We start from the raw sequence: 16,197 nt of genomic DNA, 5'->3' as shown, positions 1-16,197 counted from the left end.
GACACGGAAGGAATAACCAGCAAGTATGATAGGATTTTAGCAAGAGAATACTTGGAGGGAATTGAGAGATGGTGATTGCCAGGGTGTATTTGGAGAATATGCATTCCCATGCACAGGGAGAAGGATTCAAAGAGAAGTTGTCACTGAAAAAGATGTTGGGAATGAAACCGAGGCCTAGAATGTCATTCTAAAGTTATATGTGTGATTTTTTTTTCCCTTGCCAGAAGTGGGGGGATTGTTTATTTTTAGGCATCAGACACACACTGATGGCTATTAAGCAGGACAATGACCAAGTGTAACTGAGGCTTTAGAAAAAAAAGTTGATGGCAATATCAAGTAAAATGGATAGAGGAAGATATTCCTGAAAGAACAAGGAACCACAGGTCATGACAGTAACGTTCCTAGGCTGCTGTAGATAGAAGGGTCATCTCTTACGGAGGCACAATGATGTCTTCTTGAATAGGAAAAGGTGTAACTACTTGTGGAAAGACAGTAGAGTAAGATAGCAGAATCTTGATCCTGAAGATTTATGGTTAAGGATGGTGGGGAAAGATAGTTCTAGTAATAGAATCCTCGTAGCACATCAGTGCAGTCATACTGGCTGTGTAAACATTAAAATACTTCTGGGCCGGGCGCGGTGGCTCACGCCTATAATCCCAGAACTTTGGGAGGCCAAGGCAGGCGGTTCACCTGAGGCCAGGAGTTCAAGACCAGCCTGGCCAACATGGTGATACCTCGTCTCTACTAAAAATACATAAAGTTAGCCAGGCACGGTGGGCAACTGTAATCCCAGCTACTTGGGAGGCTGAGGCAGAAGAATCATTTGAACCCAGGAGGCAGAGGTTGCAGAGAGCTGAGATTGCACCATTGCACCCTAGCCTGGGCAACAAAAGCAAAACTTCATCTTAAAAACAAAATTAAATAAATAAATAGAAAATAAAACACTTCTACTTCTGTATCGGTTGGTAAATAGCCAATACCCTAACATGCCCTCCCATGGTCATTGCCTCTTTAACCCCAATCCCAGGACCCAGAAACTTCATGTTCCAGCAACTACAGCATTGAGCCTGGTGGTGGGGTAGTGGGATGGGGGACGGAATTCGGAACCTGCTGCATTATACCATTGCCCAGGTCCTGTGCGCAGACTGGTTGATGCCTGCACCATACTGATTGTTCAATATTTGGGATCTAAGTCCTAGGTGAGAGCAGATCTCTCATGGAGAAAAATTCCTAAACTATTTCCCTAAACCTGGAAAGTGTTGGGAAGGTTGGGCCACCAAAGAGCAGTTAACCGATGAGGAGCTGCATATTCATGAATGGGCTACATACCCTTGTGATGTTGTGATTTATGTAAGAACTATGTATTTGGTCCTTGTCCCAGTTTCCTGGCACACACAGCTCCTAAAATTCTTGGAATCTCTGCAGGGATAAGTATTTTTGTATGCTAATGAGATGGTTGATGGTTGGGGACTCTGGTAGCCTCCCAAAGGGGGCTGGTTGCCAAGGGAACCAACCATGTGATTGGATGGTTGGAACTTTTACCTCCACCCCACCTTCACCTCCAGGGAGGGGGAGAGAGAGTACTGATGGCTGAGTTATTCACTAATGGCCAATGATGTAAACAATTGTGTCTTTGTAATGAAGCCTCTGTAAAAACTCAAAGGACAGGGCTCGCAGAGCTTCCAGGCTCCTGGACGTGTGAAGGTGTCTGGAGGGTGGAGCACCTGGGAGCACATGGAAGGAAGCTCTGTGCTCCTCTCCACCTGCCTTGCCCTGTGCATCTCCTCATCAGGCTGCTCGTCTGCATCCTTTATTAACATAACAAGCCAGTAAATGTGAGTAACTGTTTCCCTGAGTTGTGAGACATCCTAGCTAATTAATGGAACCTGAGAAAGGGGTCCTGGTAACTTGATTTATAGCCGGTAGGTTGGAAGCATAGGTGGGCTGGGCACAATGGTTCACACCTGTAATCCCAGCACTTTGGGAGGCCAAGGTGGGTGCTGAGTTCTGGGAGTTTGTGACCACCCTGGGCAACGTAGTAAGACCCCCATCTCTATAAAAAATAAAAAATTAGCCAGGCATGGTGGCACGTACCTGTGGTCCTAGTTACTCAGGAGGCTGAGGTGGAAGGATCACTTGAGCCCAGGAGATTGAGGCTGCAGTGAGCCAACACTGCACTCATCCTGGGCAACAGAGTAAGACCCTGTCTCAAAAAAAAACAAAAGCAAACAAACAAACCCAGAAGTACAGTGACAACATGCTGTGGACTTGCAATTGGCATCTGAAATAGGAGCAGTCTGTGGGACGGAGCCCTTAACCCGCAGGATCTGATTCTAACTCCAGAATTAAATTGAATCATAGGACAGCCCGTTGGTGTCTGCTGGGGAATTGCCTGGTTGGTGGGGGAAGAAACCCCACACATTTTGGTGACTGGGGAGCTCTGTGCTGTGGGGAGTGTGAATAGGAAAACACTTTGGTTTTCACTAGCTCTTATACCCTTCTGTGGAGCTCACTGTCTGTGGCAGTCAAACTTTGCATTATTGTTCATTTTTAGCTGGGACTAGGATCCTCACCAGCAAATTTCATGCTGGGAAATTATCAGCATTATCTGTCATCCTTTTACCCTGCCCTAGGGAACCATGATATTTAAGCAAAAGTAAACATAAAAAGGAAGATGAGCAGCTAACTCGGATTTGCCGCTGGATTACTCTACATTTAACCAAATCACAAAAGAGATTAGAGAGCTTCCGTCTGACCCAGAAAAAGCACAAAACCAAAGTGGAGAGTGACGGTATCATCTATTTATAACCATCATCTTTCGAGATACTGAATTCTGTGAAAGGCCAAATGTTTTAGGAAAAAGCCAAGGATGGCAAGAAGCAAATGAATATGAGTGGCTTCTGCCTTCTTTGTCTGTTCATTTAGCAAAGTATTCTGAATGAATTTTGACCTCAAGGAAACATCTTAGGCTTTTAATATTCAGTCCAGAAATATAAACATTCTTTAACCCTAGTCTCATGATTGATATTTTGTGGTGCATTTTTATTTTTAGAAAGGCATTTAAAAAATAAGAGAGGCCAGGCATGGTGGCTCAGGCCTATAGTACCAACATTTTGGAAGGTCGAGATGCGAGAAGCGCTTGAGTCCAGAGGTTCAAGATCAGCCTGGGCAACAAAGTGAGACATTGTCTGTACAAAAAAAATTAAACATAAAAATTAGTCAGGCATAGTGGTGTGTATCTGTACTCCCAGCTACTCAGGAGGCTGAGGTGAGATGACTGCTTGAGCTCAGAGGTTGAGGATGCAGTGAGCTGTGACTGTGCTACTGCACTCCAGCCTGGGCAATGGAGTAAGACCACATCTCAAAAAAAAAAAAAAAAAAAAAAGATAAGAGAAAAACAGGTCAGTGTTGACTCACTAAGGTAAGCAGTATAGCCATGTGACTCACCATTTCCACTTCTAGATCTATACTCAAAAGAATTAGAAACAGGTTTTCAAATAAAAACGTGTACATGAAACATTCATGGTAACACTATTCACAATTGCCAAAAGGTGGAAACAACCCAAATATCCATCAACTGATGATGGGATAAACAAAAGGTAATACCCCCAAAAAATGGAATATTATTCAGCCATATAAAGGATGAAATGCTGATATGTGCTATAGTGTGGATGAACTGTGAGAACAGTATACTTAGTGAAAGAAGCCAGTCACAAAAGACCTCATATTGTTCAATTCCGTTTGAAACTTCCAGAATAGGCAAATCCATGGAGAGAGCAAAGCTGGAGGGAGGAGAAAAACAGGGAAGACTGCTCAATAGGTGTGAGGTTTCCCTTTGGGGTGATAAAACTACCCTAGGAATTAGATTGTGGTGATGATTGTACAGCATTGTGAATGTAGTAAATGCCACTCAATTGTACACTTTAACATGGTAAAATTGGTACATTTTATGTTTTACGTTGTACCACAGTAAAAAAAAAAAAAAAAAATTTGGCCAGGCGCGGTGGCTCATGCCTGTAATCTCAACATTTTGGGAGGCCGAGACGGGCAGATCACGAAGTCAGGAGTTCGAGACCAGCCTGAACAACATGATGAAACCCCCTCTCTACTAAAAATACAAAAATTAGCTGGGCGTGGTGGCATGTGCCTGTAGTTTCAGCTACTCAGGAGGCTGAGGCAGGAGAATCACTTGAACCTGGGGGGTAGAGGTTGCAGCGAGCCAAGATCGCATTACTACACTCCAGTCTGGGTGACAGAGCAAGACTCTGTTGCAAAAAAAAGGAAGGAAGGAAGGAAGGGAGGGAGGGAGGGAAGGAGGGAGGGAGGAAAGAAAAAAATTTTAATTTTCATTTATTTTTGTTTTACTTTGTTTTGAGACAAGGTCTCACTCTGTCGCCCAGGCTGGAGTGCAGTGGTGCGATCTTGGCTCACTGCAGCCTCCACCTCCGGGTTCAAGTGATTCTTCTGTCTCAGCCTCCTGAGTAGCTGGGACTACAGGCACCCACCATCGTGCCCGGCTAACTTTTTTGTATTTTCAGTAGAGATGAGGTTTCACCAAGTTGATCCGGCTGGTCTCGAACTTCTGACCTCAGGTGATCCACCTGCCTCGGCCTCCCCAAAATCCCCAAAAATCAATTTAGGGATTACAGGCATAAGCCACTGCTTCCGGCCTGCCTCTGGTTTTAAATGCAAGTTTATAATGAAGTACAAGCCAAAAATGCTTCAAGTAAAATCGTTTGACAGCCACAGATTATTACTTGAAACCTGCTGGAGTGACCAGTTCTCAGGACTGGAAGTTGTGGAAATGACCAAGTAAGGAGGATGGTTTTGTGTACGTGGAGCTCATCACTGAAATCAACACAGAGTTTCCCTACGTTTAATGTCAGGTCACCTACACATGTGCATGTGGTAAATATATACATCATTATATTGTGCACTGCCAGGAACAGAAACATCTAATTTCTTTTCGGTAGAAAATACAGAAAATTCTTTCACAAAAACAGAGAAAAGGAAAAGAAAAAAACATACAATTTTGGGTTTCCTATGAATTTCTGAGTAGAAAAACAACATCTAAGGTTACTATTTTAAAATCGAATTAGATAATTTTTTATGACGGGAAACTATCCAAACAATGACACCTTACTTCCTGTAAACTATGAGTAAATTCCACACATTCCCATGTTTACATAACCAGAGCCCAGGGCTACAATTCCCACATCTTAGTCACATAAATGTGTGTTTCTTTTATCATTAGAAAATAAACATGCTTTATATTCTGAGGTCTAACTTAATGGTTTGAACAATATGTAAAAGACTAAGCAAACTAAACTATGTGAAACATTAACACTTCAGAAAGGTTTACATGTTCCCAGGTGACTTCCACTTTTACTGAGACATCACTGCTGAATAACTGAAAGGCTCTCAAAAAACTCCAAACTAATTTTGTATTATTAATCTCAACATCTTTCCTAACAAAGTTTTTTCATCACTGGAAACATGGCAACCCTTTTCCCTTCCTAGCCTAGAAGCAGCAATGAATTGACACAAGACACTGCTCTGAAATCACAAACATGTTTGGGATTTCTTAAGCTGAAAGGAAAAGGGAAAGGCTTAAAGCAGCATTGCCCAAAAGGAGTTCCCTGGAACACTCAGAACACCAGTCCCCTGAGATAGCCATTGACACATGGCCGAGGTCTGATAATTGCCATCCATATCTTGCCATCCATATCTGACCCTCTTGGAGGGTCACAGAAGTTCACACAATCAAGATCCTGCTTACCCTTGTTTAACTTTACGTCCCCATACTTATTTGACCACTCCTTTTTTTCTAGTAACATGATTAACATTCCACAGGCACTTCGGGCATTGCTGGTTGGGTCAGTTCTGTTAAATTTATGGCCTGGTATTCCGGACAATCATTGTCGGAGTCAATCCTGAGAAACAACCTGGTTTGTCAGATGTCAAGATGTTTTGATGTTTTTTCAAGATGTTTGATTTTGCAAAGTCATGATAACCCCACACCGGCAGAAAGCACATGTGTCAGTCTTTTTTGTCCCTCATCCAGTTTTTTTCTGGCCTGTTAGCACTTCCAAGTCCCTTTGGTAGAAAATGTTTTTTCTGAGATGCAGGGCGACTGGTCTGACTACCAATTTTCTCTTTGATATCTACCTGAGGGAGTTGCCAAAATGCCATTACAAAAAAAAAAGGAAGGCACCCCTATTTTCCACCCACACTGCTTTCCTGTCATAGAATATGCAGATACGCCTGATCTGTCACCATACTTAAGAGCTCCATCTCTGGAGTCACAATGCCTGGGTTCAAATTCCAAGCTTCACTGCTTCACAGGTATGTTACACTGGGCAAATTGCTTTGCCCCTCTGAGCCACAGTTTTTTCATCTGTAACATAGGAGAACAATAAAAGTACCCACCTTTTAAAGAAAAGATTAAAAATGAAAATGCTTGTGCTGGGCACTTAACAAATATTGATAACTACTATTTCTCATTCCTCTGATCCCCTTCGTAGCTAATGTAGTTTTAACAGCCAGGACAGGGGACAGAGGAAATGGAAACCACAGGGGAAGAAGAAGGACGCCTGCAGATGTTTTAGTTATATTTACACTGTGAGATGCAGAAGACAGAGAGACAAAAGCAGAGATCAGAGCTTCAGAGCCTAGAGAAGTAACAGGTGAGTCCCAGACTGAAAAAAGAAAATCCTGATCTAAAAGAACAGGCCTCCATTTATGAGACCCTGCCTAGCGCTTCAATATTCATCATGCCAAAAGCTTGGGTTCAAGCCCCATGGGATGTATGTGGCTTCTTTCTATTCAACAGCCACCATATGCCACTATAACAAAGGGGTACGGAGCTGATGGGTTAACACAAATTCAGTCACCATCACTAGGGCTACATTCCCCCAATTCTCTGACACACCTCCCAACTATGGGAGGGCAAACAGAACTGAGTCCCTTGATCTATTTGGTAGAAGAAGTGAATGCTCAATAAATATTTGTTGAATAAATAAATGTCTGAATGAAAGACAGTAAGGTAAGCACATGAATAACTGAGGGTAAAGAAACAGAGTGACTATTAGTTTTCAAACAATTTCTACTTATCTTTTAGGACAAGGATAGGCAAACTTTTTCTGTAAACACCCAAATAGCGAATATTTTAAGCTTTGTGGTTCATATGATCTCTGTTGCAACTACTCACCTCTGCACTGTAGTTTGAAAGCAGCCATAGACAATATGTCAATGAATAGACACGGCTGTGTTCCATTAAAAGTTTACGTACATACACAGAAATCTGAAGTTTGCACAATTTTCATGTCACAAATTCTTTTTTTCCCCACCCGTTTAAGAATGTAAAAATCGGCCGGGCGCGGTGGCTCACACCTGTAATCCCACCACTTTGGGAGGCCGAGGCGGGTGGATCACGAGGTCAGGAGATTGAGACTATCTTGGCTAACACGGTGAAACCCCATCTCTACTAAAAATACAAAAAAAACTAGCCGGGCGTGGTGGCGGCGCCTGTAGTCCCAGCTGCCTGGGAGGCTGAGGCGGGAGAATAGCGTGAACCCGGGAGGCGGAGCTTGCAGTGAGTCGAGATCGCACCACTGCACTCCAGCCTGGGTGACAGAGCGAGACTCTGTCTCAAAAAAAAAAAAAAGAATGTAAAAATCATTTGGCTCACAAGTCACGTAAAAACAGGTGACAGGCAGAGGTGACCCTTGAGTTACAGTTTGCGGGCCCCTGCTTTAGAAAATAAGCAAGACTGGGCCGGGCGCGGTGGCTCAAGCCTGTAATCCCAGCACTTTGGGAGGCCGAGACGGGTGGATCACGAGGTCAGGAGATCGAGACCATCCCTGGCTAACCCGGTGAAATCCCGTCTCTACTAAAAAATACAAAAAACTAGCCAGGTGCGGTGGCGGGCGCCTGTAGTCCCAGCTACTCGGGAGGCTGAGGCAGGAGAATGGCGTAAACCCGGGAGGCGGAGCTTGCAGTGAGCTGAGATCCGGCCACTGCACTCCTGCCTGGGCGACAGAGCGAGACTCCGCCTCAAAAAAATAAATAAATAAAAAATAAAGAAAATAAGCAAGACTGGATGCGGTGGCTTACGCCTGGAATCCCAGCACTTTGGGAGGCCGAGGGAAGTGGATCACCTGAGGTCAGGAATTCGAGACCAGCCTAACCAACATGGAGATACCCCGTCTCTACTGAAAATACAAAATTAGTTCGGTGTGGTGGTGTATGCCTGTAATCCCAGCTACTCAGGAGGCTGAGGCAGGAGAATCGCTTAAACTCAGGAGGCAGATGTTGCAGTGAGCCGAGATCGTGCCATTGCACCCCAGCCTGGGCAACAAGAGTGAAATTCTGTCTCAAAAAAAAAAAAAAAAAAGAAAAGAAAAAAGAAAGAAAGAAAATGATAAGTAGATGAGGAGGTAGGGAGACAACAAAATATTTATTGAGCATCTACTGTGTGCCAAGGACTGTGTTAAGTGCTGCTGAGAATGTAGCAGGGAAGACAAACAGGCTGAGTCCCTTCCTTTAGGAAGCACATGTTTTAAACAGGACAACCTGATTACAAACAAGATAATTGCAGACTGGGTGCTTGGTATGGAGGAAATAAACAGGATAATGAAATTGACCAGGGGAGGTCATTTTAGAGAGGCAAGAGGCTCAGTGCTTTCTCATACATGACCACGTTCAACCCGCTAAACACCCTATGGAGCATCATCCCTATTTTAGAGACAGGTAAGTGATGTCTGAAACCTCGCAACTGGTCACTAAAGAAGCCAGGCGGCAAACCCAGGGCCTGTCTGCAAGTGCTGTGCTCTGTGGGTGACTGGAGAGATTAGCTAGGTAAGGGGTCAGGAGTCCCAGGTCCAAATCCTCACTCCATGCTTCACTCCTCGATGCTTCGGTTTCAAAGATGGAAAAAGAAGATAATCGGGATGGTTGTGAACATTATGTAAGAACCTATGGGCTGGGAGCCATGGCTCACGCCTGTAATCCTAACACTTTGGGAAGCCAAAGTGGGCGGATTGCCTGAGCTCAGGAGTTTGAGACCAGCCTGGCCAACATGACGAAACCCTGTCTTTACTAAAACTACAACAACAACAAAAAATTAGCCAGTGGTGGTGGCATGCACCTGTAATCCCAGCTACTCTGGAGGCTGAGGCACGAGAATCACTTGAACCCGGGAGGTGGAGGTCGCAGTAAGCTGAGATTGCACCACTGCACTCCAGCCTGGGTGACAGAGTAAGACTCTGTCTCAAACAATAATAATAATAAAAATAAAAAAGGCTGGCGCAGTGGCTCACGCCTGTAATCCCAGCACTTTGGGAGGCTGACGCAGGCGGATCGCCTGAGGTCAGAAGTTTGAGACCAGCCTGGTCAACATGGTGAAACCCCGTCTCTACTAAAAACACAAAACTTAACCGAGCATCGTGGCAGGTGCCTGTAGTCCCAGCTATTCAGGAGGCTGAGGCAGGAGCTTGAAGCCAGGAGGTGGAGGTTGCAGTGAGCCAAGATCATGCCATTGCACTCCAGCCTGGGCAACAAGAGTGAGACTCTGTCTCAAAAAAAAAAAGAACCTATGAAAAAATTAGACAACAGTGCCTGGCACACAGCAGGTGTCCCATGAATGTTTAGAATCTATTCTATTTTTTCCCAAGTAATCCTAGTTGTCCTCTTCACCTGCAGTGTGCCATCCTTGACTAAGGCAACCCCAAACTATCGTGTATTCTGGCTCCCCAGTTGGCACTGTCTACGTTTAATTTTGATTACAATCAATCTGAGTTGCTCATAGCATGTGCTTTGCAAACTAAGCATGGAAGGCTGCGGGGGGAGGTTTCATACTGCAGGAGTCAACCTCACCCACAAAACGAGGCAGCCAAGTTTGGAGATTGCCACGCCTCACCAGAGCTAGAGCTTGGAAATGGTCTTGTGTCAGGATTTTCATTTGAAAATGATAAACAGGCTGGGCATAGTGGCATAGTGGCTCATGCCTGTAATCTCAATACTTGAGGAGGCCCAGGCTGGAAGATCCCAATGTCAATAATATTCTTGTTTCACCATTGTCTATATTTAAATCTTATATTTAACAAAACCTAAAAGGTGATATGACTAGGAAGCTATGCAGTAGTAAAGACTATATACAATATTTTTTAGTCTTAATTTTAAAAGTTGGGTCAGGTACAGTGGGCTCACACCTGTAATTTGGCACTTTGGGAAACTGAGGCAGGAGGATCACTTGAGGCCAGGAGTTTGAGACTAGCCTAGGCAACACAGCAAGATCTTGTCTCTACAAAAACTTTTTTTAAAAATTAGCTCAATCTCAGCACACTGGGAGGCCGAGGCAGGCCGATCATGAGGTCAGGAGTTCAAGATCAGCCTGGCCAACGTGGTGAAATCCCATGTCTACTAAAAATACAAAAATTATCCAGGCGCAGTGGCTCACACTTGTAATCCTGGCACTTTGGGAGGCTGAGATGGGTGAATCACGAGGGCAGGAGTTCAAGACCAGCCTGGCCAACATGGTGAAACCCTGTCTCTATTAAAAATACAAAAATTAGCCAGGCATGCTGGTGTGTGCCTGTAATCCCAGCTACGCAGGAGAATTGCTTGAACCTGGGAGGCGGAGGTTGCAGTGAGCTGAGATCATGCCACTATGTTCCAGCCTGGGCTACAGAGCAAGACTGTCTCAAAACAACAACCAAAACAAAACAAAACAAAACAAAACAAAAACATTAGCTGGTATGGTAGCAGGTACCTTTAGTCCCAGCTACTCAGGAGGCTGCAGCAGGATTGCTTGAACCCAGGAGTTCAAGGCTGCAGTAAGCCATGACTGTGCCACTGCACTCCATCCTGGGCAACAGAACAAAACTCCATCTCTAAAATAAAAATAAAAAATAAAAAGTTGGAGCTCCACTCTGCACTGATAATCAGAATTGAGGGCTCACGGCTATCTTGAGAGAGAGGTATCAGGGAAGACAGTTTTCCGCAGGCATTCAAAGGACACAGTATTTAATTACCAAACAAGTGACCGTGACACGTATACAAATAACTTAAAACATATGTTGTTTCCTGAAGTTCTTAGGAGGAAAAAAACATACAACTATGAGCTGAAATTTTAAAATTAATGCTATTATTTACTCACGATCAAGATGGTACTTGTGGGCAAGAAGTGGAAGAAAGAATATATTAATAAAGAATGTAATCACATCCTGAGAGTGATGAAAAAATAAGAAAAAAATTTAAAATATTAAAAAATTTTTTAAAAATACAATCATTTAGCAAATAGCATAAGATATGAGACTTAGGGAGGTCTAAGAGAAAACACAAGGACCTTGAATATTAATAGTAGTCCGAAGCACTTTTACTGAAAAATGATTGAGTGTGAAAATGATACAACCATCCGACAGGTATTTATCTATAATACCAGCAATGCTGAATGTGAAACACCATAGAAATGTCCAGAGACTCAAGGTTTTCTGTCCTTTCAAAGTGTATCACCACCAGTCAGAGTCCCCACAGAGAAGTAGATGGCATATTCAACTCTGCATAATTCCAAGAGGATTTAATAAAGAGGCTATTTGTAAATATAGATAGGGTACAGAAAACCCCAAGGAAAAGTGCAGGTTCCTGGGGCTGGCAAGCAGTGCTGTCTATTCCAAGGCCTCAAGGGTGCAGCAAGGGAGTGGTCATGGGGACCCTGACATGCATGTAGAGAGGACGTGCTGAGAGAACCAGTGACCTTCTACTTGAGGACACAGCCAAGCTGTCTACCTTCCCTCCATCTGCTGGGGCTCCCAGCTGGTCAAACCCAAGCAGAAGCCAGAGGATCCTTTGGTGTGGTTCATAAGGGCCAGACTCCCCCAGGAGAGGTCAGGGTGGAGAAGTGTGGAGAGGGGAAAGGGAGGGACAAAAGGAAGATTTCCAGTCTTTCCAGGTTCAATTATTGGACCTGTCTGAGATACATAAATGGGGGAAAAAAACAGAAAGAATGCCTTTCTGGTGTGCTGGAAATCTTCTGTTTGTGTGTGTGTGTATGTGTATCTCTCTCTCTCTTTTTTTTTTTTTTTTTTTTTTTGAGACGGAGTCTCGCTCTGTCGCCCGGGCTGGAGTGCAGTGGCCGGATCTCAGCTCACTGCAAGCTCCGCCTCCCGGGTTTACGCCATTCTCCTGCCTCAGCCTCCCGAGTAGCTGGGGCTACAGGCGCCCGCCACCTCTCCCGGCTAGTTTTTTGTATTTTTTTAGTAGAGACGGGGTTTCACTGTGTTAGCCAGGATGGTCTCGATCTCCTGACCTCGTGATCCGCCCGTCTCGGCCTCCCAAAGTGCTGGGATTACAGGCTTGAGCCACCGCGCCCGGCCATCTCTCTCTCTATATATGTGTGTGTGTATGTGTGTGTATGTGTATACACATATATATGTGTGTGTATCTATATATGTGTGTGTGTGTATAGAGAGAGAGAGAGAGGAAAAAAAAAAAAACGAGAGAGAGATAGAAAAAACAAAGAATGCCTTTCTGGTGTGCTGGAAACCTTTTGCTTGTGTGTGTGTATGTGTGTGTATATACATATGCGTATATATGTGTGCATGTGTGTATATATATACATACACAAACGTACACACACACACACACACATATATATATAGAGAGAGAGAGAGAGATGGAGTCTTGCTCTGTCACCAAGGCTGGAGTTCAGTGGCGCTATCTTGGCTCATTGCAACCTCTACCTCCCGGGTTCAAGTGATTCTCTTGAACAAGTAGCTGGGATTACAGACTCCCACCACCATGCCCAGTTTATTTTTGTATTTTTAGTAGAGAGGGGGCTTTCACTATGTTGGTCGGGCTTGTCTTGAACTCCTGACCTCAAGTGGTCCGCCTGCCTCGACCTCCCAAAGTGCTGGGGTTACAGGCATGAACCACCTAGCCTGGCCTGTATATTTTAAAAACAAAAAATTCCCTTGACCTTTGTATTGGTTTCCTGTGGCTATAGTAAAAACTGAGTGGCTTAAAATAACAGATGCCTGTAATCCCCGCAGTTTGGGAGGTCAAGGCAGGCAGATCGCTTGAGCTCAGGAGTTCGAGACCAGCCTGGGCAACATGTTGTGAAACCTCATCTCTATAAAAAATACAAAAATTAGCCAGGTGTGGTGGCTGGTCTCCCAGCTACTCGAGACTGAGATAAGTTGGATTGCTCATAAGTTGGATTGCTCGGGACCAGGAGGTCAAGGTTGCAGGTAGCCGTGATCACGCCCCTGCACTTCAGCCTGGGTGACAGAGCAAGACCTTGACTCAAAAAAAGAAAAAAGAAAAAAGAAAAAAAAAAGAAAACCCCAGACATTTATTCTTTTCTATTTATAGAGACCAGAAGTCCTAAATCCAGCTATTAGTATATATTCTTGGGCTCTTCCAGCTCCCGGTGGCTGTTGGCGTTCCTCGGCTTGTGACTACATCACTCCAGCCTCTGCCTCTGTGGTCACATTGCTTCCTTCCCTCCTTCGTGTCTTCTCTTCTCCTGTCTGTCTCAAATCTCCCTCCACCAAGGATATTTGTCATTGGATTTAGGGCCCATTGGATAATCCAGGATAATTTCCTCATCTCAAGATTCTTAATTGAATTGTATCTGCAAATACTCTTTTTCCAAATAAAGTAACATTCATAGGTTCAGATAATTCCTGGATTATCTTTATGTGGCTATAAGAAGTCATAGACTGCCAATTAATAAATGTAAAAGTGATGATAGAATTGGAAAACCACAAGTTTGCAGCCACCACTGAAACTACTGTCTCAGGCAAGGATCACCTAAGATGCTGAAACTATTGGGTGAAAGGTCACTGGAGAAAAGGATAGTCACACACAAACTATCACCCAACATATTACTTATTAATTAGAAAAGGGATAGGTACCTTTACAATGAAAAAGTCTAGTGAAAGCTGCCTAAACCAAACGAGCAGGCCTTGTGCTGACATCATCTGACGTGATTCACTGAGAAGAACCCAACATCAACAAAAATGTATAATCTGAATCTACTCATGAGGAAACAGTCAAAGCCAAATCAACAGACATTCTGCAGAATAACTGATGTGGACTCTTCAAAAATATCAGTATCAAGATATTCACAAAACAGTGCAGGGAAGGCATTAAGATTAAAACCATGACAACTGGATGCAATGCCTGATTTTGAACTGGATCTGGGAATCAAAAAAAAAAGAGCTATGAAGAGCAAATATAGACTGTATGTTAGGTAATGGTATAAAACCAAGGTTAAATTTCTTTATGTAATAATTATATTATGGTTATGTAGGAAAATATTCTTATTCTTCAGTTACTTAACTGTAAAGGCCACGGTGACTGCATCTTACTTTCAAATGGTTTAGGAAGGGAGTTTGGGAGGGAGAACCAGTGTTAATACAGCAAAATGTTAACTGGTGAATCTAGATAAAAACAATACAAGACTACTCACCTTGTTTACAGCATGGCTCACAATATGACCCCTGCCTACCTTTCTATGGGTGTTTCTGAAGATTCCTCTTCATATAATCTGTCCTCCAGCCAAACTGGGTTTCTCAGGTTGCTTTGCATTTTTCTGCTTCCCTCCCCTCCTACCTTTCTCAGATGTGCCCTCTGCCTAGAATATTGCCTTCCAGAGATTAGTACCCTCCTAACTCAGTACATGTGTCTATCAAAACACTAACACTAACTCTAACAGCCCCACCCATCTCACAGGATCCTCTGAATCTTTCTCTCTATTCAGTGACTATGGCTTTGTGCTACCTTCAAGGCATTACTATTTCATTCTATGCCAAAAATACTCATCCAAAGGCCAATCCTACACACAAGCTCCAGGGGGATCTCTAAACACCCTAAAATCATTGCAAAATCATGTGGGCCCACACACACACTACATGCAGTTTTGGGAGGAAAGAGGACACATATGCTTCTCCAGATTTTCAAATCTTCCATGACCCCAAAAAAGTAATTTAATTCTCATTTGGTCATTTTGTCCTACCTGCTTCACAGTAACCTCCAGGATTTATCCAGATCAGTGCCTCCTTAGTGCCTGGAAAAGAGCCTGGTACAAAACAGTTGAGTTCAACTGGATAGAGTCAACACACATGTTGGTGTTTACCAAGAAGAGGGGGAAGTTTGAAAACAAAGAAGGAAAGGAAAACCCTTCATTCCTTCAAATTAAAGATTCTATCACAACTCAAACAAGAACAAAAGTGAAAGTGAAAGTGAAATTACTGTATTCTTTTTAAAGCTTTCAGCCCAGCCTACTGGCAAGGCTAGGATTCGGGACCGGGAGGGATCGTTTTGCAGTCCTCCGTCTGCCTCTGACTCCCTGGGATCTTGGGTAGTAAGTATCTCAAACTCGCTATACCTCATTTCCTATTTATGCAACATGGAAAATAATTCTTGCCCCTTATCTACCAAGTGAGGAGACTGTAAGGAAAACAGATGACACACAAAATGCTTTTTGAACTCTTCATTAGCCAGAGTCTTTACAAATCTTTTCGTCAGAGAGTTTGTGGTTACAAAGGCCCACTCGGCTCTAGTGGTTGTTTTGATGTCCTGCCTTCTTTCAGGTCTAAAATACTTCCAAATGTGCTCAAATTTAGCATTGACGGTAAGAAAATCTTGGGCTGGAATGCACTCTGACCACACGCTGGAGCAGCATTTCTCAACAATTTTTAACTTATATTCCCATTTGATAAGCATTAAAAATCTCACTCCTTTTTAAAATTTTGTTTTATGAAAACAAAGATTGATTTTTTTCCCCTTTTCAAAGTATATAATTCTATAATAAATACTGCTTGGCAAAAAAATGGGAATGAACTGATTTGCAACAGCATGAACAGATCTCAAATGCATTATGCCATGTGAAAGAAGCCAGATCAAAAAGAAGAGCACATGGTGTATGACTCCACTCACATAAAATTCTAGAAAGGCAGCCAGGCTCAGTGGCTCATGCCTGTAATCCCAGCACTTTGGGAGGCCAAGGCGAGCAGATCACCTAAGCTTGGGAGTTCGAGACCAGCCTGGCCAACATGGTGAAACCCCATCTCTACTAAAAATACAAAAATTAGTCAGGCATGGTGGTGGACGCCTGTAATCTCAGCTACTCGAGAGGCTGAGGCAGGAGAATCACTTCAACCTGGGAGGCAGACATTGCAGTGAGCCAAGATC

Source organism: Chlorocebus sabaeus, chromosome 25 (assembly GCF_047675955.1).
Source record: "Chlorocebus sabaeus isolate Y175 chromosome 25, mChlSab1.0.hap1, whole genome shotgun sequence".
In the NCBI taxonomy this organism is placed as follows: domain Eukaryota; kingdom Metazoa; phylum Chordata; class Mammalia; order Primates; family Cercopithecidae; genus Chlorocebus; species Chlorocebus sabaeus.
This window is presented reverse-complemented; position numbering follows the sequence as displayed.